Genomic DNA, 24,759 nt, shown 5'->3' with positions numbered 1-24,759 from the left:
TTTGTGGACGCTGCTCACATTTAAACTGGGTCTTCCCTCCTCAATCAGTCTACTGTGGAAGTTCCTTCACAAGCGTGGCCGAAGTTGTGTCTCCTTGGCGATTCTAGGCCCCCCCAAGTTAACAGATACCACTGCCATTTGGTTAACGTGGTGGGGCTGGGAGGCAGTGTCTCATGGAAGGACATCATGGGAGGAGCACATGGTGGCCAGAGCTTCGACACGAGCATGGGAGGATCACGTGGTGGGCAGAGCTGCTGACACGTGCCAGCAGCAAAGGAGAAGAGCAGAGCCAGAGCCAGGACTCCTTCAAGGTCGCAGGCCCAGCGGCCTGGATTTCATCTGCCAGACCTTGCCTCCTAAAAGTGCCATCTTTAACCAGTAATACTGATAACAGACACACTGAGAACCACACCTTCAATACAGAGGCCTCCCGTAGACATTGCGGACAACTAATATAGCAAGTCCACATGTATTTAAAAAAAATGTATTTTCAATTTGCAGTTGATACTTTCTTTTTGTTATTTATTTTTGAATGGGAAGAGGGAAGCGATTTCAATTCCTTTCACCATTAGGTTAGAGAATATAGGCCTTGATTTCTGTTTTAAATTACACATAATTCTTTGGGGGATTTTCTATTCAGTTTTGTATTCTTTGGATTTTATAAATAAGTAGATTGTTTCAGCCTCATAGAATTTTAAGTATTAAATGATATGTATTACTGAGGGGCTCTCTGCAGGGGTCAGACAGGGAAGGGAAATACAGAGAGATGTGAACGACAACTCGGCTCCTGCCTTATTGTCCTGGACTGAGGTGTCTGAAAGAGCCTCATGCCCTGTGGTCCATTGCTGGAGTATTTATACCACAGAACAGTTTGGGGGTTGGAGAGGAAGGCTCCTGCTTTAATACAATCCCCAGTGCACAAGAAAGTGTAAGTACAACTCAACTCAGGTAACATGTCATCTCCTCAAAGAAGATGGTACTAGAGAAAGGCTACCTGTGCTAGTCGGAGGGCCAGGGGATGACACGGGCCTGGTTACAGCCATTCATACAGATAGCTTAGAGGTCATTTGGGCTGTTAGCTACTTCTGGTCCTGGTTCTGGGAGTGTGAAATGTCCTCGCCCAACAGATAACACAGATCACCGCTCTATTAATTACTTCCAGTCCCCAGCTTTCTGGATGGAAGAACAGGTTTGTTTGTTTCCATTTATCCCTTTGGGAAGACAGTCCTATGTGCTGTGCTTAACACTCCTGGTTTCTCTGGAGAGCTGTGGACACAAGGACCTTCATGCTATGCGCTGAACATATTGATGCTTCTGCATTTTTCACATTATTAGTGTTGAAAGCAGTGTACACATAGTATTCAGGTGAATGTGTAATTTTTCTTTTTGTGAAATTCCAACAGGCTTACTTTATTTTTTATGCATGCTGTGAAGTAAGGATAGCTCGCCATACTATATAGATTTTACATCCTGGGATCCAACCAACCTTGGATGAAATATATTTGAGAAATTATTGTATCTGTCTTGAACCTGTGTGTAATATTTTCTGTCATACTCCCTGAAATATTCAGTACACAGCCATCTCATAGAGTCTACATTGCATTAGCTGCCGCAGGCAATCTAGACATTGTTTACAGTATGTAAGAGACTATGCATGCGTTGGATGCAAACTGCCATTTTACATAAGGGATTTGAGCATCCTCAGATTCCAACCTCTGTGGAATTTTCCAGTATAAATCTACTACAGATGCGGGGGGATGACTAGAGATGTATCATCTCCATCACTTTCACTGCCTTCGTCTTCACTGTACTTGTGACTATCAGGATCACCAACCTCAACACTAAATCACCATGATCAGCTATTCTGTGACACTGTCGTGTAGCTCAGACCTCAGTAAGCACAGACGTGAACCTGGGTTGCTTCTGTCCTTCATGCGCTATTTGGTTTCATTCACGTCCTTATGACAAATAAAATATTTAATTTCATTCTAGTTTTTCTTTCTGTAAATTGTTTCTTTTTGCTCTCCTTTGGGAGTTATAGCTTCTGTTTTTTTTTTTTTTCATGTAATACATGTTTAAACACAATTTTTAACCCTATTAGATGTTGCAAGTAAGTGCTGTTTTCTTCTGACCTTACAAAGGAGACCCTCCAAAGTCTTTCTGTGCCCTCCTCTTCCTCTGTTTTGTTGAATGGATCAGCAGCTGTAGCCTCAGTTTGCCCTTTGGTTTGGTGCATTTGCTTTTGTGGTTTTTAGGGATTTGTTGTATGTGTGTGCACGTGAGTAGGTGTACATGGATGCCAGAGTCCTGGGCACTTGTGAGCCACTGGACGTGAGTGAGTGCTGGGACCGTACTCAGGCCTTCTTCAAGGGCAGTCCGTGCTCCTGACTCCTGAGCCATCTCCCTGTACCCTTGTTGTTAGTGGGTTGTTTTTGTTTTGTTTTGTAACAGACTTATGAGTCTCTTCTTCATCTCCCATTCTCCTATTTATATCAGTAATTTGATTTGCTCAGTTTTTATAGTATCTTTAGTTTCTAAGAATTCTTCCCATCTACTATCTGTGATGGAGGCCAATTGTTTTTATCATGGATATTTATGTAAGTTTTAAAAAACGTATAAACATCCATGTATACAGACAGTCTCTCTCTCACACAGACATATGCACACACATGCACACACACACCCTCTCACATACAGACACATGCACACACATGCACATGCCTGCATGTCTCTTTCTCTCTCTCTCTCTCTCTCTCTCACACACACACACACACACGCCTGTGTACCTGTGTCTCTCACATACAGACACATGTATACAGACAGTCTCTCTCTCTCACACAGACACATGCACACAGTCTCTCTCTCACACAGACACATGCACACACATGCACATGCCTGCATGTCTCTCTCTCTCTCTCACACACACACACACATTTGTACATGTGTCTCTCACACACAGACACATGTACACAGACAGTCTCTCTCTCACAGACACATGCACATACATGCACACGCCTGCATGTCTCTCTCTCTCTCTCACACACACACACATGCACACACATACCTGCATGTGTCTCTCTCTCACACATACACACCTGTGTACATGTGTCTCTCACACACAGACACATGTACACAGTCTCTCTTTCACACAGACACATGCACACACCTGCACACACACACACACCCTCTCACACACAGACACATGCACATACATGCACACACCTGCATGTGTCTCTCTCACACACCTGTGTACATGTGTTTTTCACACACAGACACTTGTACACAGTCTCTCTCTCACACAGACACATGCACACACCTGCACACACATGCACACACACACACCCTCTCTGATGTCCCCTGTCAGTGTGTAGTCTATCACCAGTTGGGTTGAGTAGTTGTCGCTCTCCCTGCTGCAGTTCCCTTGGATGTTCAGCAATTCATCGGCGTTTGCTGATGTTTGTGTATGAGGATCTTGATTGAAAAGTATTGGCAGCGGCATCTCATTCAATCAGCCCAATAAGAACCCCCATTGAATCAGCCACAAACAACCCGGCGATAACAACAGCCTTTCTCTGTAATTGAGGCAGAGGGAGAAAGACACACCTAGAAAGACCCCCGTTTTGGGGAGAGTTCACACTCGCACATCTGGGTGCTGGAGACCAGAATTTCTCAGCAATACTTTTAAAAATTCCACCCTTAAAAAGCCATATTATTACAGCATAGTTCTGAGGGGCTGGAGAGATAGCTCAGCAGTTAAGAATAATCAGTGCTCTTCCAGAGGTCCTGAGTTCTATTTCTGGTAACCACATGGTGGTTCACAACCATCTGTAATGAGATATGATGCCCTCCTCTGGTGTGTGTGAAGACAGCAACAGTGTACTAGTATACATAAAATAAATAAATAAATAAATAAATAAATAAATAAATAAATAAATAAATAAATAAATAAATCTTTTGTAAAAACTACAGCATAAAGCTGGAATTGAATGTTTGAGTCAGTTCCTCCAAGACTAGGGGTTGGCACAATATACACACTTGTGCAACCACATTATACACATAGGCAATAATAAAACTTTCAGATTCATCAGATTTCCAGCCTTTGAACTATGTCTGATCTTACTAGTTATGGGTTCCTCTGTGTGTGTGTGTGTGTGTGTGTGTTGACAAAATTATCTTATTCTCCCTTTTTGGTTGTGCACCAAGCCTTTAATGGCTGAATCATCTCCCCAGCCTCCCTATTTTCATTTTATGATTTATTAGTTCCAGAGTTCTGATAAGTTTTATTTTACTGGATACATTTATTGTTGGCATATCTCCCTGGTATTCTAATATTTGTCATTGTGATATTTCTAGCAATGCTTTGCTTTACAGACATTTTTGCTGCCACTAGTATAGTTTCACCTGCTTTCAGCATGTGATTAAAAAATACTGATCTCTTGCTCTGACTCCATGCCCATCGCATGTGAGTCAGGGGACGATCAAAGTCTGATACCTAAATGAAATACCACTGAAATCACCACCTGTGAGGAACTGGAACGTGGATTGTTGGTCCTCATGTGTTTTAGAGTCTTCTCATTGATCTGCGTTAACTCTTTATACATTTTACTTTCCCAGTGCCTGACCTTGAAGTGTGAAACTGCTGTTAAACCTTCTAACCTTAAAGCGACTGTTTAACCAAAGAGAAAACTAGATAAGTAAATTAGATAATAACAGACTCTGAATTGAACTGTTTGATAAAACTGTCCACATCTTACTCTGTTCTCTGCTCTTCCCCTCGGGTCTGTAGGGAGCAGGTGTCTCCAAGGTGTCAGACCTAGGAGTCTGCTTCTGTTGCCTACACGTGCGTCTTGGTTTTCTAGCACTCGGTCGTCTCTCTTCCCACGCCTAAACTGAGTTCAGTATGTGCAAAGAGGCTGCAGCGTTGAAAAGGCCTCACCTGCTACTGGCAAAGGAGCACTTCCTTCCTGTGCAGACTGGGGAAGGGGCCATTCATGCGGGAACAGCTGGGTTTGGACAAGGTGGCCGTTATGGCTCCGCCCACCATGGCCCCGCCCACTATGGCTCCGCCCGCCATGACTCTGGTTTTGCACACGTGCTCCTGGGAGCTCAGCGCCCTTGCCTTCCTCACTCTTAGTCACGGAGGAGCTTTGGTTTCTTAGGCTCAGAAAGGTACAAATGGCTTTTCTTCCCATAGTTCATTGCTCATACAGTCAGACCTGCCACGTGCATCTTAGAATTTGGCAAGCATGTTAAGGGGTGAATCCGAGGTGACCTCCTCAGGTGACCTCCTCAGGGATCAGATTCTGTGACTTCCCCGCCTTGAGGCACCAAAATGTCTCTTGGTGTCCCTTCCCATGCCAGCTTGTTCTAAGGATGGCTGATTTCAAAGCTCACTCACGCCAAGTGTCAGCCTGAAGGCCAAAGAAGGGAAATGCCACTGAAGATCATTATTACATGTTTAGTCAGCAGCGCTCCTCACCCGGAATGCTCAGCCTGCACCCTCCCTTATCCCTGCGGCTTCTCCTTGTATTCCTCAGAACAGTTCACACTCCCACCCCATTTTTCCTTTTTAAAATTCCCAGCAAGTAAATTGGCCTATTGAAAATCACTTTGATCTTCATGGAACAAACAGGCCTGCCAATCCATTTTTATCCTGTGAGCATTTCCCAAGTTTCTGCCAGGGTTAGGATGAGAAGTTCTTCACGTTGCCGTCTGTCTGTCTGTCTGTCTTCCCGTCCCCTCCGCCTCCATCCCTCTGTGTTCATCGTTTGTTAGGTCTTTTCACTGGTAAGGCAAATAGGCAGAGCAGGTGCGTGTGCCCTCGGTAAGCCCCTCTGAGCTAGCGCTTGGGATTCTTTTCCCTATATTATAGTATATGATTATACCTGTCCCCACTATGACATCATACATTTCTTCAGGTTCAAGATGATGTGTCCTTCAGGGTCACACTTGACTTAAGCACACATATCAGGTACTCACCATTTACTTACTATACAGTTATGAAATAAATTATGTGAACGTCATGGTCAACAACCTGCTATTCTTACCTCTGTTCTTCCGTCTTGTTACTATTTTGGCTTATTTTTGTGAGATAAGTTCTCACCATGTAGCCCCGGCTATACTCAGATTCACACCTGTGTTGGGAGGCACAGCCTGTGCCTCAGCTTGTCTAGTTTTTCTGGTGCAGGCACTGTAGGTGTCTGCTGCCATTCCTGACTGGACTGCCACCTTCAGTAGGGTAAATAGTATTGCTTTTAACAATGCAACATATTCATCCCTAATCTCAGAGAGATATAGATATGTTATTTCATTACAGAACCTGGCATAGTCTATGCTTCTAAGAAAACTTAAACAATAATAAAATAATTATATTTTCCAACTTCTGGGATTTCTTAAAGAGATTTAAAAAAAAAAGATGAAGGACTTTAATCATAGAGTCTCTGCAGACTTTGTAGTTGGTCAGGAGACATATGTGGTCATGTGCTTTGCTCTGTTTCCCACTTAAGTTCTCCTTTAAAAAGAAAAATTTATCACATGAAGAGAGAAATTACCAAATACACAAAATACACAGAAACATACCGAGTACACAAAAGCCTTTCAAAAATGATGTTCCCATTTTATCATAATCTACCCTCTTTATGAAATATCTGTGCAGTTCTTGTCATGAACAAGACCCTGAAAAGAAAATAAATAGCCATTTAAGTTACAATCTGTTGTAACTTGATGCTCTAAAAGATTAATTCATTAAAATAGGAGGAATGCAAAGTTAAGAAATGTGGTAGGCCAGCAGGTTGATGTGGAGGAATCTGCAAACACTGGTTAGGATTTAAATTTACAAAATAAATAAACAAGATTCTAGGAGCATCCTGGCAAATCAAAGAACTGTAGGGACAGTGCTGTGCTTCTGTTCTGAAATGCAAATTGCATGAGGAATTAAATTGCCATCGTCCCTAGCTATGAGAGAGGAGAGCAATCTTAAAGTGGTCAGCCTCTCTGCACCTTTCTTCCTAACTCAGAAGCAAACCCTGGCTCTATGTTATCCCAGAAACCTCAGAGCAAGTGACTGTTGCATTGGCAGCATTTCAACTAGGAGGGAGAACTTTAGGGAGTCTCGATGTGATATCTATTTCACAGTCTTTACAAGAACATCAGTATCATCAGATGTGGAGGCTCCTGTGTGCAATCCCAGCTTTGTGGAGGTTGAAGCAAGAGGATTAGTGCAAGTTTAGGCAAGCCTGGGCTATAGGGTAAATTCTAGGCCAGCCTGAGCTATACAGAGTAATACTCTATTCTTAAATAAGAACACTGACTAATAGGACTACCATTATCTACAAACTTCCCAGCCCCTTTTAACTCACACATTCTAGAATTTTCTTTTGTTCTGTAAGTCCTTCTCATTTTTCAATTGACCACTGTTTATCTAACTTGTTGCAAGGACAGAGATAATTCCCTCAGCATAGTTCCACCAAGCACTAAACTGTTACCAGTCAAGGCTTCATTCGATCTCCTCTGTGTAAGGTTGTGAAGGTGATTGACAGAGCAAGCAAAGTCACAAAATGCACTTCAGAGCAACCAAGGCCCCGACTATTTTTTCCTTTTGACTGTCTTCTGAATACAGTGTCCCTGAGTTTCCATTCCCAGGGTGGAACAAAGACACATCTTCCCCCACTCTCCACCCCTCTCCTGTGGTACCTTTCCCACTCACCACTAATGCTGACCACGTGGTTCCTGGCACTGCCAGAGCAGAAGCCAGGGAATCATAGAGCTCTGTCTCCAACCCTGTTCATTTATCAGTGAACATGGAACCAACATGAGTGAACGTTCTTTAGATTCTGACCCAAAACTTCATTAAACTTCAATGGTTAGACCTTCAGAGAGTTTCATGTCAAAGAGCCGTGGTTCTCCCCAGTTATCCTCGCGTGAGGCTCATGAATGATTTTCTCCTTTCAGTAACTGAAGTGAATCCTTTAATTTGAAGTGTCCTGAACACTAATGAGTCATGTCATTACTGTAGGATACTTTACGTTGGATTTTTTTTTTTCTTTCTTGGACTCAGCGAGGTAGAGATTAAGGACAACTCTCATTAGCTTTTATATTTCCCGAAGCATCTGTTCGTGGCTGCAAATTGATCCATCCTAAATATTTATTTGTCTATAAATGCCAAGGAGTCAATACTTCACTTTATAGCTCTTTCTTTTGATTTCCAAACACAACATCTCCTTTGAAAGTTCCATCAATACTATCATTTGCAATTTAAATGCTTTGAAATATTATCCTTCCTGCTGTGTTTCTGAATACTTCCTTCATATTTAATTGGTGCAGACACTTTAGTTCCTAATTAAACTTTATTGTTTATGAGGTTGCTCTCATTAATAGACATAGCAGCCGAAGAGAGAAAGAAGGAAAGAAGGAAAGAAATGAAGACAAGGGAGAGTTTCAGCAAATTCTCTGACCTCCACTTCTGCTCTTGATACTTTTCATGACCGTGAATCCCAAGAACAAGAGTGGTCAGAAAGGAAGGAACAATGTAAGCACAGGATCTACTAGACGCTCTGCAAGACAAGTGGTTGGGTTAGAAGTAGGGTCTGAAGCACCTGCTGGATGAATCTCCTCATTTCGGGCTCTCTCACCTCAGCACACGCCCAGTTTCTCATTGGTGACAAAGAGGAGCATAGCTTGCATGCACAATACTTGCGTTGTGCTTGAGCCTTCTATTGTGAGAGAAGGGACTCTTGAAGAATCTGGTGGTGTCTGGTCTTGAGGAGATTTCCTGAATTGCATCAAGGTTGAAATGCCCACGAGGCTGACAAGCTCATTGCCCATTTCTGAGATTAAATAGCTTGGGGAAAATGTTCTTTCCTGCACATTGTGATTATTTCTGTGAAGTCAGTGTTCAATTCCTTTTGAGCACCAGGGATTGACTCTTGATTGTCTATAGTTTCCATCGATGTGACTAATTCTAACACACAAACAAAATACATTTTAAAACATGACCAATTAACCAGTGAGCTTGATAGCATCTCCTCTAGTTCCTAGCATCCTTACACTGTCCACCACCAATAGACAGTCAGTGCCCTGTCTCTGCTATTATAGATTACCTTTGTAGCTGGTTGAGGAAAAAGAAAGCAAGCAAGAAACAAACAAACAAAAACCCACAACAAAAAAGCAAAACAAAAATTCCCCACTCTTCCTGCTTAATCACGTGCTTATTGAAATGGCCAAAGACTAACACCAGGAGCCTTGAGAGTCTCATTTGTGAACAAGTAGTATTCCTGAGTCGTTGAGCTGATTGTTTTGGTACTAGGATTTCTAGGGCATCCAAAGGAAGGAGAATACCACCCCAAGAAGAGTGAGAATGCACAAGCAAAATAAAATCTCTATGTAAAATCTTCTTAGACAAAGCAGCTAACCCAGCCCTTGCCCAGGATTGACACTGCCTATCATTCTGCCAACTGCTGACTACAAGCATCTGACCCCTTGGGTGGTTTAGAGTATTTCTGGCTGCATTCTGGCTGGGAAATGATCATTTTGTGTTAACACAGACCACAGTATATTCCTCTTTCATAGGTAATCATCTAGAATCTTAAGCTTTATCATTTTAAGGTAGTTTCAATATCATGCCTCAGAATTGAAAGTGAGAATATCAAGGAAGCCTGGAGACAGTTAATAATATTTACTTTCTAAGCATTTGCTGTGTGCCTCACATCGCCCTAAGCCTGTGATTATTATTTTATCTCATTGAATTTACTGAGGTAGGTTTGACAGCTTCTCCTCCCCATGGAAACACACTGAGAGAGGCTGAGCAACTCTCCAGGTAAGCAGCAGTGTCAATCATTTTGAACCAAGGTCTTCCTCATCCTAAAACTTGACCTCAAAATTATTGTCCTGTGTTGCTTCCTCTTTATCCTCTAGAGTCTGAGCAAAGCCACAGGAGCTGGTGTGGGAAAAGACGATTGTTTACCAGCCGGACACGTGCCCTGCATGCGAGTCCAATTTTTATGTCATTGGATGAATAGGCATGTTTTCAAATGACAAAGAAACACAAAGAAATATGTCATTAGATGTGGGTAGAACCATCATACTTAAATCATATTATAATTTTAGCCTGGAATAGAAAACAGGAGTTGGTATATAAGTATACAAATATCATTAAAATGTATAACACGGAACATTTCTTAATCAGTGGACATGACCATTGGGAGGGTCAAGTGAGTAGAGACCAGGCAATTGGTGTTGAAGATGCTGCCGGATTGTTGCTTTACTGTAGTTTAACCAATCAGAAGTGAATAATTTATATCATACCGATCTTATTATTGAAGGTTGCACCAAAGGCAAGCTTCCACAAGGTCAGGGGCTGTTCCTCCCTTGCTCACCACCTCTGACTTACTGCTGTTCTTGGATGTTGGTGTTCCATTGCTTGGTTATGCAGTTCTTTATTTCCTTTCTCTTCTCCATCACGTTTTTAGATCCAGAAGATAGGGAGATCAGAGGCGGGGCCTGGCTCTCACGGACATGGTAGGGATTAATGAGGCAACATATTCTGAAATGTTTTAGAAGGTGAAGTGCTATCTGAGTGTCGGGAGTGATTAACTAGCAGCCGAGTTATTAGGCACCTGAACATTATGCATCTTTCCTGTATTTCAGAAAATGGATGTGCATATTTATCTGCAGCGGCACAGTTATTTGAATGATGTTCAGACATTGAGTCTAGCCTGGTCCTAATTATCTCTACTCCTCCCAGCCTGGTCCTGCAGCCTCTCTATATACATGTGAGTAAGACAGACAGAGTTACTAACCTTGTGGAGTTTTTGGTGTACCTAAGAAAAGATTCACGGTCAAAATCCAAGCTTCTCACTCCTCCGGTGTAGGATGATGGGAGGCAGCAAAGCCTGGGGGCTCAGAGCGTGACGTCTAGACCAGGCTCCCAGGTGCTGAACTCTCGCCCCACCACTGGTGATGGGCCCCAGGCTTGCTTACCTGGAAACTGGAGTCAGTGGAAGCACATTCTTCACGGTGTGAGATGCTGAGAGCAGCAGCTCCTTGCATACAGGGATGCTGCCTACATGGGAATGAATCATCATTACAGTCATCAAATACTAGGCTATTCACCCCTCAGACAACTCACATGCCCTGCCTATGTGCAGTACAACTCACATGCCCTGCCTATGTGCAGTAACCTACACAGCTTGGTCAGGTCAGTGGAGGATAGCTTCTATTTCTGCATTATTTGGCCTAAAAGGCTTTTAGCCTGCTCTTAAATTTTTTGTTTAATTATTTTTTTGAGATTATGATGAAACAACATAATTCTCACTCTTCCTTCCTTCCCTCCAGACCCTCCTATATATGCATCTTTGGTCTCCTTCAAATCCATGCCTTCTGTTTTCATGAATGTTACACACACACACACACACACACACACACACCCTACTCGGTTCATAAATGTTACTCCTGTATGTTTTCAGGGTTGACCATTGACTATTGGATAACCAACTAGTGTCTCCTAGAGAAGACACTTTCTCCTACTCGCAGAATTCTTTAACTGTCTGAAGGTCTTTGTGTAGGCTTGAGGACTCTTGAGCTTTTCCCTGTCTACTTGAGCATCTCTTGGTGTTGTCCTTGTTCAGACCATCATGTTGGTGAGACTTGATGGGTATAAAACTTGTGAGATTGTGCCCAGAGGAATATCTCTCTTCCTTTAGCATCTCTTTTGAGCCTCCTGTATAGAGATGAACATAGCCGTTCATAGTGTATAGATCATAATGTATAGAATCCAAAGATAAATAAATATGTAAATCAGCAGACCATGAAGTCTCCAGTCTCCGGAAACACTGGAGATAAATCGGAAAGCAAAGGCTACAACACCCTACAACACCCTGCCCTCCGGCTTCCTGACACAAGAAGGAGAGACTGGAGCTGGCAGACATGAGCATTGATGAATGAAGAAAGGATAGTTGTAGCCCAAATCATGGCACTTGGCAGAGATGAGCTGTGGCAAAAGAGAGGTGTGGGATGTGTGGCCTTTAGTTTATTCCAGGCAGAGGCCTTAGACCCATGCTTTGCTCTGCTCACACAGACCAGCATCCCTTTCAGGTAGGAGAGCCAGCAGACACATGCCTTTTGTTTCTCTTAAAGAATTTGCACTGGATTTCTCACTAGTGCTGCTTGAATCCTTATTAAGACCAACACTATGATTTGCCCGTTTTCTGGACAAGGGAATTGAGGACTGCAGGCGTTAAGTGCTCGCTCATGGTAACCTCAGAAGTGATGTGCAGAGCTGGAAATGCAGACCCTATCTAATGACCTCCAAATCTGCATTCTACGTAAAAGAACAAGGCTTCGGAGATGGAAGGGGGATAGATATTAATCAAGGGGGAAGAAAAGTCACAGGGTACCATTCTGGCCATTTATGTAGCTAATTCATTTACTGGTTCATTGAATATTTCTCTAGATAATGAGAAAAAATATAAGGCAGTTGTAGGAAGGTGAGTGTTCGGCTGGAGCCAGCAGCCCTAAAGAGTGGCTATCTGCTCTGAAGGGGAACAGTGCTACCGAGCCACCCTGTGTCTTGTGGGTGTGTGTGCAATGTATGCAGAACATGTCTCACACTCTTGGAAAATTGATTAAGAAGCTTGCCCCTTCCTCAGGAGGCAAGCTTTCCTTTTTATTAGCATGTGTAAACATGGGATAACTTTTGAATGCAAATGCAGGTGACATTTTATTGTTCTGTCAAGTTTAGAAGCTGCCCAGAGCAAAGTGGCAGTGATTCAGTAAACATCACAGGGGCTGCCCTGGGGATCTGTCACCTCTGTACACTGCTGATGACTGGGGAACATATGCTCCGCATTAGCATGTTTGCTGACATGTAGCATGTTTGCCAACATGGGGTTGGGCTGGGTGGTTCAACAGCAAAGCTGCAACATGAATTCCTGGCCATCCAGATAGAGCCTGTGCCAGCCAGATGCAGAATTCTAGCAAGGTCATTTGAGGAGTAATTTCCATTTTGTGTGCCTCTTTCCCCGTCATTGACTGAGAGAGAATGTGATCTGCCTCATTACAAAGTGATTCCAGGTGCAGAACACAGTAATGACCTTTATGCCCAAGACTGAAGTTCACAAAATTGATAAGATGGACTCAGTTCAGTGATGGGAGGGCACTTTTAGCTGGAGGTAGGAACCATGTTAACTTCCTCGCATAGCCGTCAAAGGTCAAGGTGAGGGTCCTGGCTGCAGACAGTCCTGGACTGAGCTGTTGAGCTGCCCGGCCACCTTGGAGCTGTCAGCTCTCCCTGGGAACAGCAGAGCCATACTGGGGAATGTACAGTTAGGGATATCATTATCAAGGTAGAGAACTAGTAAGCCAGCATTCCTTCCTCCCCCCCCCCCCCCCCACACACTCCTCAGTGACAAGCTGGAGTGGAGACGGACCTCTCCAGACAGAGGGACATGTTGACATTACCTCCGATTGTTTTTACATAGCTTTACTCTGCTTCACATCCACTGTGATTTGAAGATGAACTATGCTCCATAGACTCATGTGTTTGAGCGCAGGGTCTCTAAATACTGGAGCTGTCGTGGAAGGTCATAGCGCTTTTGGGAGATGGAGCCTTGCTGGAGGAAGTAGGTCACTGGAGTGGACCATGAGAGTTTGTAGCTCAGTACCAATTCTCGTCTTCTTGGTCCTTCTTGGCTGTTGATACAGTACAATCAGCGGTGTCACATGCTGCTACCATGCCTTTCATGCTATTACAGACATTATCTCATCTTAAACTGTGAAAAATATAAACATATACAATCATACATATATATATGTATATATATATACACATATGTATATATATGTACATAGATACACGCACATGCACACACACACACACACACACACACACACACACACACACACACACACACACTTCCTCTGCTTTATTTTGTTTTGTGATACGTCTCGTGTAGCCCAGGTTGGTGACAAACTCACTTTGTAGCTGAAGATGACCCTGAACTTCTAATCCTTCCTCCTGGTTTAACCACTTAAGTGCTGGGATTATAGGTATGGGCTGCAATGACTAGCCTATGTGGTGTGGGAATGGGCCACAGGGCTTCCTGCGTGCTAGGTAAGCATTCTTCCAGCCAAGCTGCATCCCCAGTCCTATGCCAATAGAATATCTGACCCCAGATATCATCACTGGTGTTTAAGTGCCACCCCCTTCTTCTTGTGGGTTCTGGGGTTTTAGTGCTTAAGCAGGAAATCAAGGATAGTCTTCATAAGCCTTCAAGAACAACAGCAAGCGTCAGCATTGTGTTTTCTCCAGGCAGGGGAGGGCTTCCCTCCCATGCTGTCTGGCATTGAAAGCAACCAACCCTACAGACCATGACTTTCAAGTGGAGGCCATAACAATTTTGACCACTGTTATGCTAAAACCATCATCTATAAATGGCTCCTCATGTTGAACGGTGCCTCAGACACAAGGGCCTGTCGCAACAAAATGTTGTCAGAGGTGTTTGTCCTAGCCCTGGCAAACTTTCCCTTTGCTGTGTAGACAGTTGGGCTCCAAACCCATTGTTCAAACCCCCAATCCTGGGAAACTATGGAAACCCAAACCAAGCATAAAATGGGGGAGCGAGAAGGAAAAGCCAAAAACCCGATTAACTGAAAACTTGCCAAAACAATAGAGCACCAGAATGTAATGACCCAAGGGGGCATGAACTTGAGGGGCTGAGACAAAAGTCACCGAGTGATGAAGTGGTTGGTTTGTCTATGTACCTGAAGCGTGCCTCTGACCTTGGGTTTATGGAGTGGAAGGAGAACCTTCTGGGCATGCTCATCAGTGTTGGGTTTCCAGCTTCTCTCCCAACCAAGGACAAAAACTCTGTTATTCACATACTCATAGAGGATTACCTTTCTGTGGATTCCACTGTCACTTCCGGACCCCGGGGACTTTGTTCATTAGGACGTGGTCGAAGAGGTGGCCGGGGTTAATTTCATATTTATCATGAGATCTTACATGATTTCCCTAAAAGATACTTAATTTCCACTGGGCATAATAACTTGCAGCTGTTGGATTATGCTGTGTACCAGTGGTGAGTTCTTGTCTTTGGAGATTTATGCAAGTCATTATTTAAAAATAGAGATCCGGGAGTTACAGCTGGCTAATTAATCTACCACTAAGGAAAGCTGAGCAAGTGACCCAGTTAACTGCTTTCAGGAGCTACTGGTATGTGGAAGCAAACTTTCAAATGCCTTTCACGGAGAGCCAACGGGCTAAGTTTTCCCCATGGTATTGCCGTAGCCTCCTCGGGGAGCAAGGCGGCATCAACCTGCTTTCTATTGCCATCATGGAATGCCTGAGACTGGGTCATTTGAGAGGGAAGACGTTCCTTTATTCATAGTTCTGAGACCCGGAAGTGCAAGGACACGGTGTTGGCATCATGAGGGTTTTTTCTAATACGCCACAACAGGACGGAAGGCAACTTCACGTCTCTTTGCATGGACACCACATACACGTGACCACATCCGTACATAATAGAGTGGCTCCTGGGTCCTCCTTCCTGAGGATGCTGCAAGGCTCACCTCCTTCTCTCATTCCTTGGCGTGGACACCTGTTCAGGAGTCCCCTGCTTCAATCCCAGATCCCTGCCTGGCACCTGAGTGCTCCCCCAAATGGCTTCAGTCACAGCAGCCCTGGATGGCATCCCTCTACACGCAGCTTCTCCCAGGTCATCCCTGAGCCCTTTTAGCCTGTCCTCATCCACATTGTCTTTCCCAGTCTTCTTCTGTCAGCTAAAACATGGCCTGGTCACGCCACAGAAGAGCACTGTGTTCATCCTAGGATTTCTCTAGACCCTGCCCCATCTCACCCCCATGGATTTAACAGAAGAAAGTTGACAACAGCAGTGTTTTCATTGTCAGTCTTAGGACTCTGATCTGTGTGGGGGACAGAGAAAGCTTTGACTGTGAATGTTGATTGCTGTTCACTCGCCTACCCACGCAGTCAGACAATCTGTTCTGCATTTGCCTTTGTAGTAATGCTGAGGACTGAACTTGGGATTTCTCTCTTGTGCTTTGTGTGCATCTCACTTAGTACATCCTTGCACAAGTTCTGTGCTGCCTGCAGGTGTGTTTTAGTTGAGGAAATGATGTTGAAACCCCATAGTCTCTGTCCATCTCATGGGAGGTGCTTTATACCTCTGCTCTCTCCCCAGCGTACACATTCAGGTCTCTTATACTCAGATCCTCTCAGTATTCGTCCAACCATTGTGTGCTTCCAGAGCCGTACCACAGACTAGGCAACTTAGAAGAGATGTTTTGTGAAATATGTTTGAAGAGAATGGCGCCAGACTCTGGCAGTGGCCTCTGTACAGGCTCAGAACATCACAGCAGAGCAGAGAGTGTGTGTGTGTGTGTGTGTGTGTGTGTGTGTGTGTGTGTGTCTGTGTCTCGGTGTCTGTCTGTCTGTCTGAGACAGGCCTAAAGACCCACATAGAATTTGCTTAGCCGTGAAGCCAAGCTGCTCAGTAGAAATGCTCACTTTTGAGGACAGAGCCCTGATCATTGCTTCGGGTTATGCTTCCCAGTACTGCTACACTGGCAATTAAATGTCACCGTGACTTTTAGAGGGGCCATTCAAACTACAATAACACCTCCCATCTCTTGCCCTCCCCCTGGTATTCATTAACCACACATCTGGGCTTATGATTGCGCGTGCGTACTGTCGGACCACTTTAGACTTTCCTCCGAGCCCGGGGTTTCCCTCTGTCTTTTATGATCTCCGCTCAGATCAAGGAATGTTCCTAATGCTCTTCCCTCCCCTTAACTTCACCCATCTCCTCCACAGTCCTTCTTTGAAGCTCTCTATGTAATTGGTGCTTAATGGATCTCTAATTATTTTGTGCCTGGATCACATAACTGTACAAGAATGGGCATTCATGTTCATAAGTGTATCTCTTCGTCTGAGACGGTACCTGACGTGTTGCAGTTGGTTGTGAAATAGATTTGAAGTGATTGGGATTTCCCTTCATAAGGAAAGGGTTCGGGAATATTGAGATCAGAACGCCCATGCTCTGGTTTGTAATCTGCCAACGCTGAGGCATATGACGCTGTGTCAGTCCCCTCAGTCCTAGATATACCGAATGCCCTATCAGATTCTCATTCTCTCTAACATCCTAAGACTGACTTTATCAGCAATCTTTCCAAACAAAGCGAGGCCATCTCCAGTACAAAATTATGGACAGTCACCATCCTGGGAAGTGAGCATGCACAAGGCAGAGTCGTGTGAAGGTGACAGCATGTCCTGTGGTTCTGGTCTTAGGCTCTTAGCAAGGTTGAGAGCAAAACAAATGAGCACCTGGAACGTGCTCAAGCAAGTATGTGGCAAATAGTAAGTGATACATACATGTTTTCTGTTATTTTTATAAATGGAAGGAGTTCTGTGAGGCTTGAGATGATCTGCTGCATGGCATTCAGCAGATTGATCATCACGGCCGTGTGTAAAGCAGGGCTCCAGGACCCCCAGCATCACTGTTAAAATGAGGTGATTTTTACAAGGCAGTCTTCTCTGGGCCACACTATGATTTCTTTCAGGGCCAGACTATTTTCTCTCTGGAAATTGACAAGAACTAATTTTTACTACTTTTGCAAGGTGAAGCAAAGGAAACAATCAATATTGTCTCTCAAGATCATATAGCTGCTGAGAAGCATGCTGAGACCAGAATCCCAAATTTGCTTTCTACCAAACATGGCTGATCTACAGAGCAACCATGTAAACATGGAAACAGAGCTGTGAATTTGTGGGTATCATATGTAGATACTGTTCTCTCTTGGGTAAGGAAGTAGGAAGAAATCTAATTTGGTTTCTCCTATCCTAAGGGAAGCTAGTCCATGCATGGGGACTAATTGTGATTAGAAGTCCCAAACAGCACTCCAGCCACGGACTTTCTTGTTATTATATGTCTTCTTTCTTCTACACCAAAAGGTAGCAGTGTTTATCTTGAAAAAGATTACGTGGGATTGGTAAGGGCTGCAGATTTTATAACAATTACATTTGCTGCATGAACAAAAATAACATTTGATAACCATTGTTCCACTTGGCAAAAGAAGTCTTAATCAAGATTCAGTTCAGTTTAATGTTTACACTCGAAATCCAATTCGTGAATTCATCTGCCACTTAAAAGCTAAGCCCGAAAAACCATATAAAAGTACAAACTGAGAGCTCTCAAGTCTACTGAGGCTGGAAATGTATGTTACAGGAAATTATACCATTAAAAGCAGCTTGAGAATTACAAGTCCTACACACATATTTATTTCATTAAATAAAAATCTAAAGATCGTGCCAGGAAGTGGTTTATACCCCCAGAGATTCACAAAGAAACAACAAGAAGGATGTTCACCCGAGGATTTCATACTCACTCTAGGAAGACAGACATATAAACAGGGGTCTTCAACGAGTCATGACTGACTGCAGTAAGAAGAGGTCATGTGCCCAGGTGCCTGGAGGCACAGGCCTTGGTGCCTGACCAAGTTTTTAGGGTATGGAGAAGGAAGAGCTCTGGAAGGAGAAGAAGGAATGTCGGAGGAGGGTCGGCGTGAATCTTGTAGTGTGTTCTGAGTTGCAGCATGAGTATTATAGAGACTTAGAACACCAAGCAGAGGAAGCTGGGAGGTCAGATTTGGAGATGTGGGGACGTGTGTTGGTGTCGGCATTCCCTGAAGCAGAGACTGTGGGTGGTAGATTAGGTAGTCAAGTATTTCTGCGGTCCAGGAAAACAGCTTCAACTGAGGCAGGAATAGATGAGTGGACTAAAGATGGATGACTTGAAGAGGACCTAAGAAAGGCCAGCGTGCCGAATGATGGTATGAGGAGGGGTGTGCCTCCAGTTTACAATGTACGAATTGGACAATGTGCATTATAAAGTACACATAAGACGCACAGGCATGCAGACAAAGAGTATGATTACTCTCATTGTGTTCATTTTAAAGTTCCTATATGACATGGAGTAGAAGTAGCCAACAATAAATGAAAGTAATACTATCAACTGCAAACAACAGAAGGAAATTCTGACCTGTAAAGTAGAGACCCAGAAGTGATAGTTAAAACCCCGAGAGGAGAAACAAGATGGATCCAGGGACCCAGCTCTGGAGAGTACACAGAAAGGAGAGCCGCAGGTGCATTCTGGGAGGAAGCGATCAGAGACAGCATCACTTCACACAGGTCAGAGTAGCAGAGGCTCAGAAAGGTGTCATGATCAAAACTGAAATGAAAGTAGTGGGCTTCAGAACAAGGACCTAAAGAGATTTAACCTCAAGGTTAAAGACCTATGACGTCCCGCTTGTATAGATCCGAGTCTGCAGTGGTGTCTGTGTTCCATCAGAAAGTGGAGAGCATGGGCAGAGTCCTTCCTCGTGGAGAACTTCAGGTGGGAGGAAGGAGCCCAGCAGATGGGACAGTGGCTTAAGGAAGGTCAGGTTCTAGAGTGGGCTATTCATAGAGTAGAGATGTTTAAGAAAGGCTGGCGGCTGGGAAGGAGCCACCAATATGTCAATATAGAAATGCAGATGAAAGAGGGAAAAAATCATGCATCGTGCACCCAGAAGAACCGCGGGATGGAAGCATGGGATCCAGAAGAAAGGATGGACTGAAGCCGGAGGGATTTAAAAAAATTATACCTATGGGGCTCAGAGGGTGATGAGAAGGAGGAATCAATAAACATGGAGAGGAGGGACAGAAAAGGTCCGTCCTACCCTGTGACTTCAAGTACTGATCCATTCCTTCAGCATGGCTGCAAGATGACATAAGTGGATCCCACGGGGAGAGGCCCCTCCCCTCCCCCTCCCTCCCCTCCCCTCCCCCCCTCCCCTTCCCTACTGGGTTCCCCTTTATTTCCTCACACTGCCACATTGCTTCTCTGAGCCCTGCCCCAAACACCTGGTGCTTTCTCTCACCTGCATGTCAAAGCTATAGTTCAGAAGTGCTGGATATCCTGCTGCAACAGACTTCTCCTTAAAGCATCTCCCTGTTGTCTTCCTCCAAGCATGTTGTAAGTTTTTTCACATTCGACTGCGAATGTCTGCTGTAAGTAATTCCAGGTTCGACTATGAATGCCTGTGGTCTGGCTAACTGCTCAGCCTTTATTGGGGACACGTGCCCTTTCTGTGGCCACTGTGGCTTTCAAACCTTCCCTCACCACACTCCAGCTGTCTTCCTCCACCCCGTAAACAGATGTCCTCAGCTCTAGCTACATAAGACTCTTCATGTTGATAAAAAATGAACCATATTTTTTGCAAGTCGTATGGCTAAATGAATTATATGGCCACTAAACACCTCCCCCGGCAGGCACGAAGCTCTGCATCCCTACTGCCATCCAGGGTGGGGAGCAACTGAATGCTTCTGTGGCAGGGCACAGTTCAGGACACACTGGCTTGGTGAATCTAAGGAATAGGGGGTACTAACCATGTGTTTTATCATAACAGAAACTTAGGGGGAAATTCCAAAACACTACCTTTTAATATCAGGCTTAAAGGCTATTTACTACTTCCTGCTACAAAAGCAGAAGTGAAGACATAGGCCGTTCCCCCACTGTGCCCAAGTCTTCAAACGGACAGAAGGAACAATCCCTAGAGAATGACCTAGCCTTGTGCTTAGATACGGACGCCTTCATCCTGGAGCCGTCAACGCACTCCGTGTTCTCACTGCCTTTGTTGCTGTGGTAAAGCACTAAGCAACCCAACTTGGGGGAGAAAAGGATTTACTTGGCTTTCGTTTCCACATCACACGCCAGGGCAGGAACTGAAGCACCAGCCATGGGGGAAAGCTGGTTCTCAGCTTGCTTTCCATGGCTTGCTTAGCTGCGTGTTTTTAGCACAACCCAGACCTGCCTGTAGTGGCAATGCCCACAGTGGGCTGGGCACTCCTCATTATCTAACAAGAAAGAAAATGTTCTACTTTCATGCCGGTCTAACGAAAGCAAGTCCTCAGTCAAGGTTCCTGCTTCTTGGGTGTCTTTAGTTTGTGTCAGATTGGCAAAAGCTAACAAACGTGTCCAAGCTGGAAGGGCAAGCTGGAAGGATGGCTGGGCTCTGTTCTCTGTCGAGTGTGAATCTAGAACATACAACATTATGCTCTCAGAGACAAGCCAGTGTCCTCCTACATTGTCACATCCAAGCTGTGAGCAGTCCCACAAGACTGGTACCAGGTTCCAGTGTGACACAAGTGCTCAATATACAGGCCCTGCTATGAAAAGATTACTTCCACTATTTATGTCCTAATTTAGGGGATTACCTGTGGCAGGCAAAAGCTGGGGCTACTGTGTCTTCTAACATGAGTTGTACAAATATCAAACACATCTCCCTTGTCTGGGATGGACACACACACACACTGCACACCATTTTTATCTAATGGTTGGTAGCTACTCTCAGTAGTCAATTGAAATGATCAGCTATTTCAAGTAATCATGTCCCTAAGGACCGAGTGTACTCAAACTCAGCGGTACACACAGGAATGCAATTAATTCTTTCCTAATAATACCCACTTAGTAGATAGGCAGGTTAGACATGAGAGTTGTGGTGATAAGCTACCTCCTGTTTGCTTGCTCATTAGGGACAGCGGTCCTCGATATTAATGGAATGCCACAATCCAATTAAAGGGCTGCAGTTGCATGTGGCAGCCCTGAGAGGCACCGATGTCTGACGGGAAATGCCGCCATCTGGGCCTCGCCCCTACCCTCCTTTCCGCTGCTTCCATTGTGATGTCCCAGTCTTGCTTTCCGTGGGCACGTCTGGAATGCTGCCATTTTCCAAATGCCGATAATGTGACAATCAGCTTGCTGCTCGGGAGAACAACTCAGCCCTAGAAAAGTTGGTAATGATTTCAGAAGTTCTTTTGAGTTTTTAATCACAACACAGAGAGGAAATGCCCCATTTGTGTGTGATTGTGACAGAGATGAAAAGCGATTTCAGATCACCGGAGAACATTCGACAGCTGCGGAAGCCTCCAGTTAAGTGCCGGCTGCATTGTTTAGACAGGAGTGCCTGTCTTGGACAGCCACTTACTCAGGGAAGGTCAGAATCCGGAACATCTGGAGCTCAGTAAATAATTTGATGGAACAACCTATGTGCTGCGATGCAAGGCTCTGCTGGGAACGTGCTCTGACGGGCTGGCCTATCCCTTGCTTTTCTGTCTGAGAACCCACTGTGATGAACTCGGATGCCATAGGGTCAAGTAGGATGTGGGCTCAGGGTTACTTCTAATAACGTTTCACTTTGTGACTTGGAATCAAGTCAGACACCAGCGTGCTGCTACATCCTCCTAGAATGCAAAGCTTCCCTTGTCTGGCATTCAGCTGTGAGTTCCAAAGCCACGATTAGAGTCTGGGGCTCATAAGCTTCAGAGCTAGACCAAAGAAGGTGACCCATCCCAGAGAGCAGAAAAGCAGCCCACCATTGTGAATCCCTGAAAGGCTATCGGCATAGCCCTCCTGATCACACCCAGGGTACATATGAATTCACATTTTGTTTTGTTTTGTTTTGTTTTTCAAATTCAAAGCAGTCATTCCAAGACCTTTTAGTTTCAGGGGTCAGGAAATGAAGTCTCTTTCTAATCAGTGTTTTACAAAGGCTGGTGAAGCTATGTGCATGTTTGCAGCTCTGATCATGCACTAACCGTATTTATTTATCTGTCTATATGCTTGGAGAATATGATGAAACAGAGCTGTAGAGAACCCATGCCCTTAAGGATAAAGATTCTAGAAGGGGAGTTAGAAGTAGCCAATTACATATCAACTGATAATTTATCTATCAACATATGTGTGTATGTGTGTGCCTGTGTTATGTGCATGCACATGTACTTGTGTGCATGTAGGTGCACATATGTGCATATATGTGTGTACAAGTGTGTGTGCATGTATGTATACATGTGTCTGTATGTACATGTGTTTATGTATGTATAGATGTGTATGTATGAATGTGTATATATGTGTGTGTGTGTGTGAATGTGGGCATGTATGTTTGTATGCATGTCTATATGTGCATATATGTATATATGCTCATGTGTGTATGTATATGTACAAGTGTGTTTGTCGATGATGTTCATGTATGTGTATGAATGTATGTATGCACATGTACTTGTGTGTGCATGTGCATATATGTGTGTATGTGCATATGTGTGTGAGTGTGTGTGCATCTATGTATGTAGATGTGCAGGTGTGTATGAATGTGCATACATATTGTGTGTGTATGGATGTGTGTATGGATGTGTACTGTATCATAGTAGGTGCTCTGATGGAGACAAACTTGGCTGTCAGTAAACACTGGACATGTTAATTTTAGAGAGCCGCAGAGTGTTAGGGAAGTTATCCCCGTTACAGTTTGTGCTTGCATTTAACAAACCTGAGGCTGTACAGTGCCTTTTAGGCCACTATAAGGACTTTGAACTTCATTGTAAGAGTAATAGAATGCAATTAAACAATTCAAATCAGGATTGGTGTTTTGAAAGGTTTCTCTGGATGCTACTGAGGAGTGGCTTGGCGGGAAGCAGGAGCGGAAGGAGTGGGAACGTTGGGATGGGGCACGGATGGCCTAGATATGACAGGGTTTCGCCTGGTGCCGTGAACTAGTTGAATTTGAAGCCTCTTTTGCAATTCAGATTTCTTCTCCCACCCATGGATGAGGGGAGTGAGGAAAAGCTTATCAAAAATGATTCTTAAACTTGGGGCCAGATCAAGTTGCCATTTAAAATATGTGCATGAGAGAGACATGAGGCGGGAGAATACAGGACATTGGAAGCATAAAGGAGTGTTTTGCTGCTGGACATACATGTAGCAGTCATGTATACATAATCGGAATACATATGTGTACATATCAGTAGTCTTTAAGCCATACATGGAGATACATCTTCATGGGGTTACACACTACGTAAACTGTAACATTCAAAGCCCAGACTACAGTGGACCTGCTGACCAGCTATGAAGGAGCCACAAAGGAGAAACGAGAAAGAACACCGCATCAGCTTTAAGTGAATAGCACGGAGTCCTTTCCTCTCAGGCCTTTATTGTGCTACAGACCCTGGGGTTTCTGTAAACACCCTAGGCAGGGATGACCTCCTTCAGAAACAGAGAATCTTGTCTCAACCCACTCCAACTCCAAGTTAAGATAACACCTGTAGTTTCTGAATTGATGAAAAGGTCTGAGTACCACAGCCCCTCTGTAGGACCCCAGATCCCTCCTGTCCTACAGTCAGTTATGACTCTGAGACACATGACGATGCTGCACAGTGGAGCCTAGTCGCTTTTTGAAGCAACTCCAGGCAATGCATGAGCATCCCTTCTCCCTGTCCACCCTAGGATAGGCAGTATCATCTCCCTGTCCACCCGAGGATGATTGATAGGCAGTATCATCTCCCTGTCCACCCTAGGATAGGCACTATCACCGTGGCTTTCTCATCTACTGAACTGACAGGTTTTTGAATTCTGCACCACTGTCCATGACAGGCCAGATCAGTCAGCCTCAGTGTGAGCAATAACATTCATAATAATGCTGAATAGTAATAATGATGACAATAACAGTCATGTTATTACACTTGCAGCTGTGACTAGCAATAATATTCTTAGCATTTGCAGCATGAACTTCACTTCCTGTTGCTTTAATCTCAGCTCACACAAACCTTAACTGTAAATTAGAAATCAGCACCGTTTTGCAGATCGGAAAACCTGGAAATTTCAATATCCTTGGTTTCTATTTCCTTTTTCTCCTTTTTCTCCCATTTTTTTTTTTTTT

The 24,759-nt window shown here is 44.2% G+C and overlaps 1 protein-coding gene and 1 long non-coding RNA gene across 11 annotated transcripts in view; both read left to right on the top strand.

Moving 5' to 3' along the window:
- The window catches only part of St6galnac3 (ST6 N-acetylgalactosaminide alpha-2,6-sialyltransferase 3), a 513,109-nt gene that overhangs the window by 395,158 nt on the left and 93,192 nt on the right, over positions 1 to 24,759 (top strand). The gene's annotated exons all lie outside the window — the stretch shown is intronic.
- LOC110290965 lies at positions 19,955 to 22,089 on the top strand. The gene is made up of 2 exons (XR_002377517.1): positions 19,955 to 20,027; positions 21,587 to 22,089. It is a non-coding gene; the product is annotated as an uncharacterized LOC110290965 (long non-coding RNA).

Source organism: Mus caroli, chromosome 3 (assembly GCF_900094665.2).
Source record: "Mus caroli chromosome 3, CAROLI_EIJ_v1.1, whole genome shotgun sequence".
Taxonomy (NCBI): domain Eukaryota; kingdom Metazoa; phylum Chordata; class Mammalia; order Rodentia; family Muridae; genus Mus; species Mus caroli.
The sequence above is the reverse complement of the archived record's forward strand: the minus strand, read 5'-3'. Positions and strand labels throughout refer to the sequence as shown.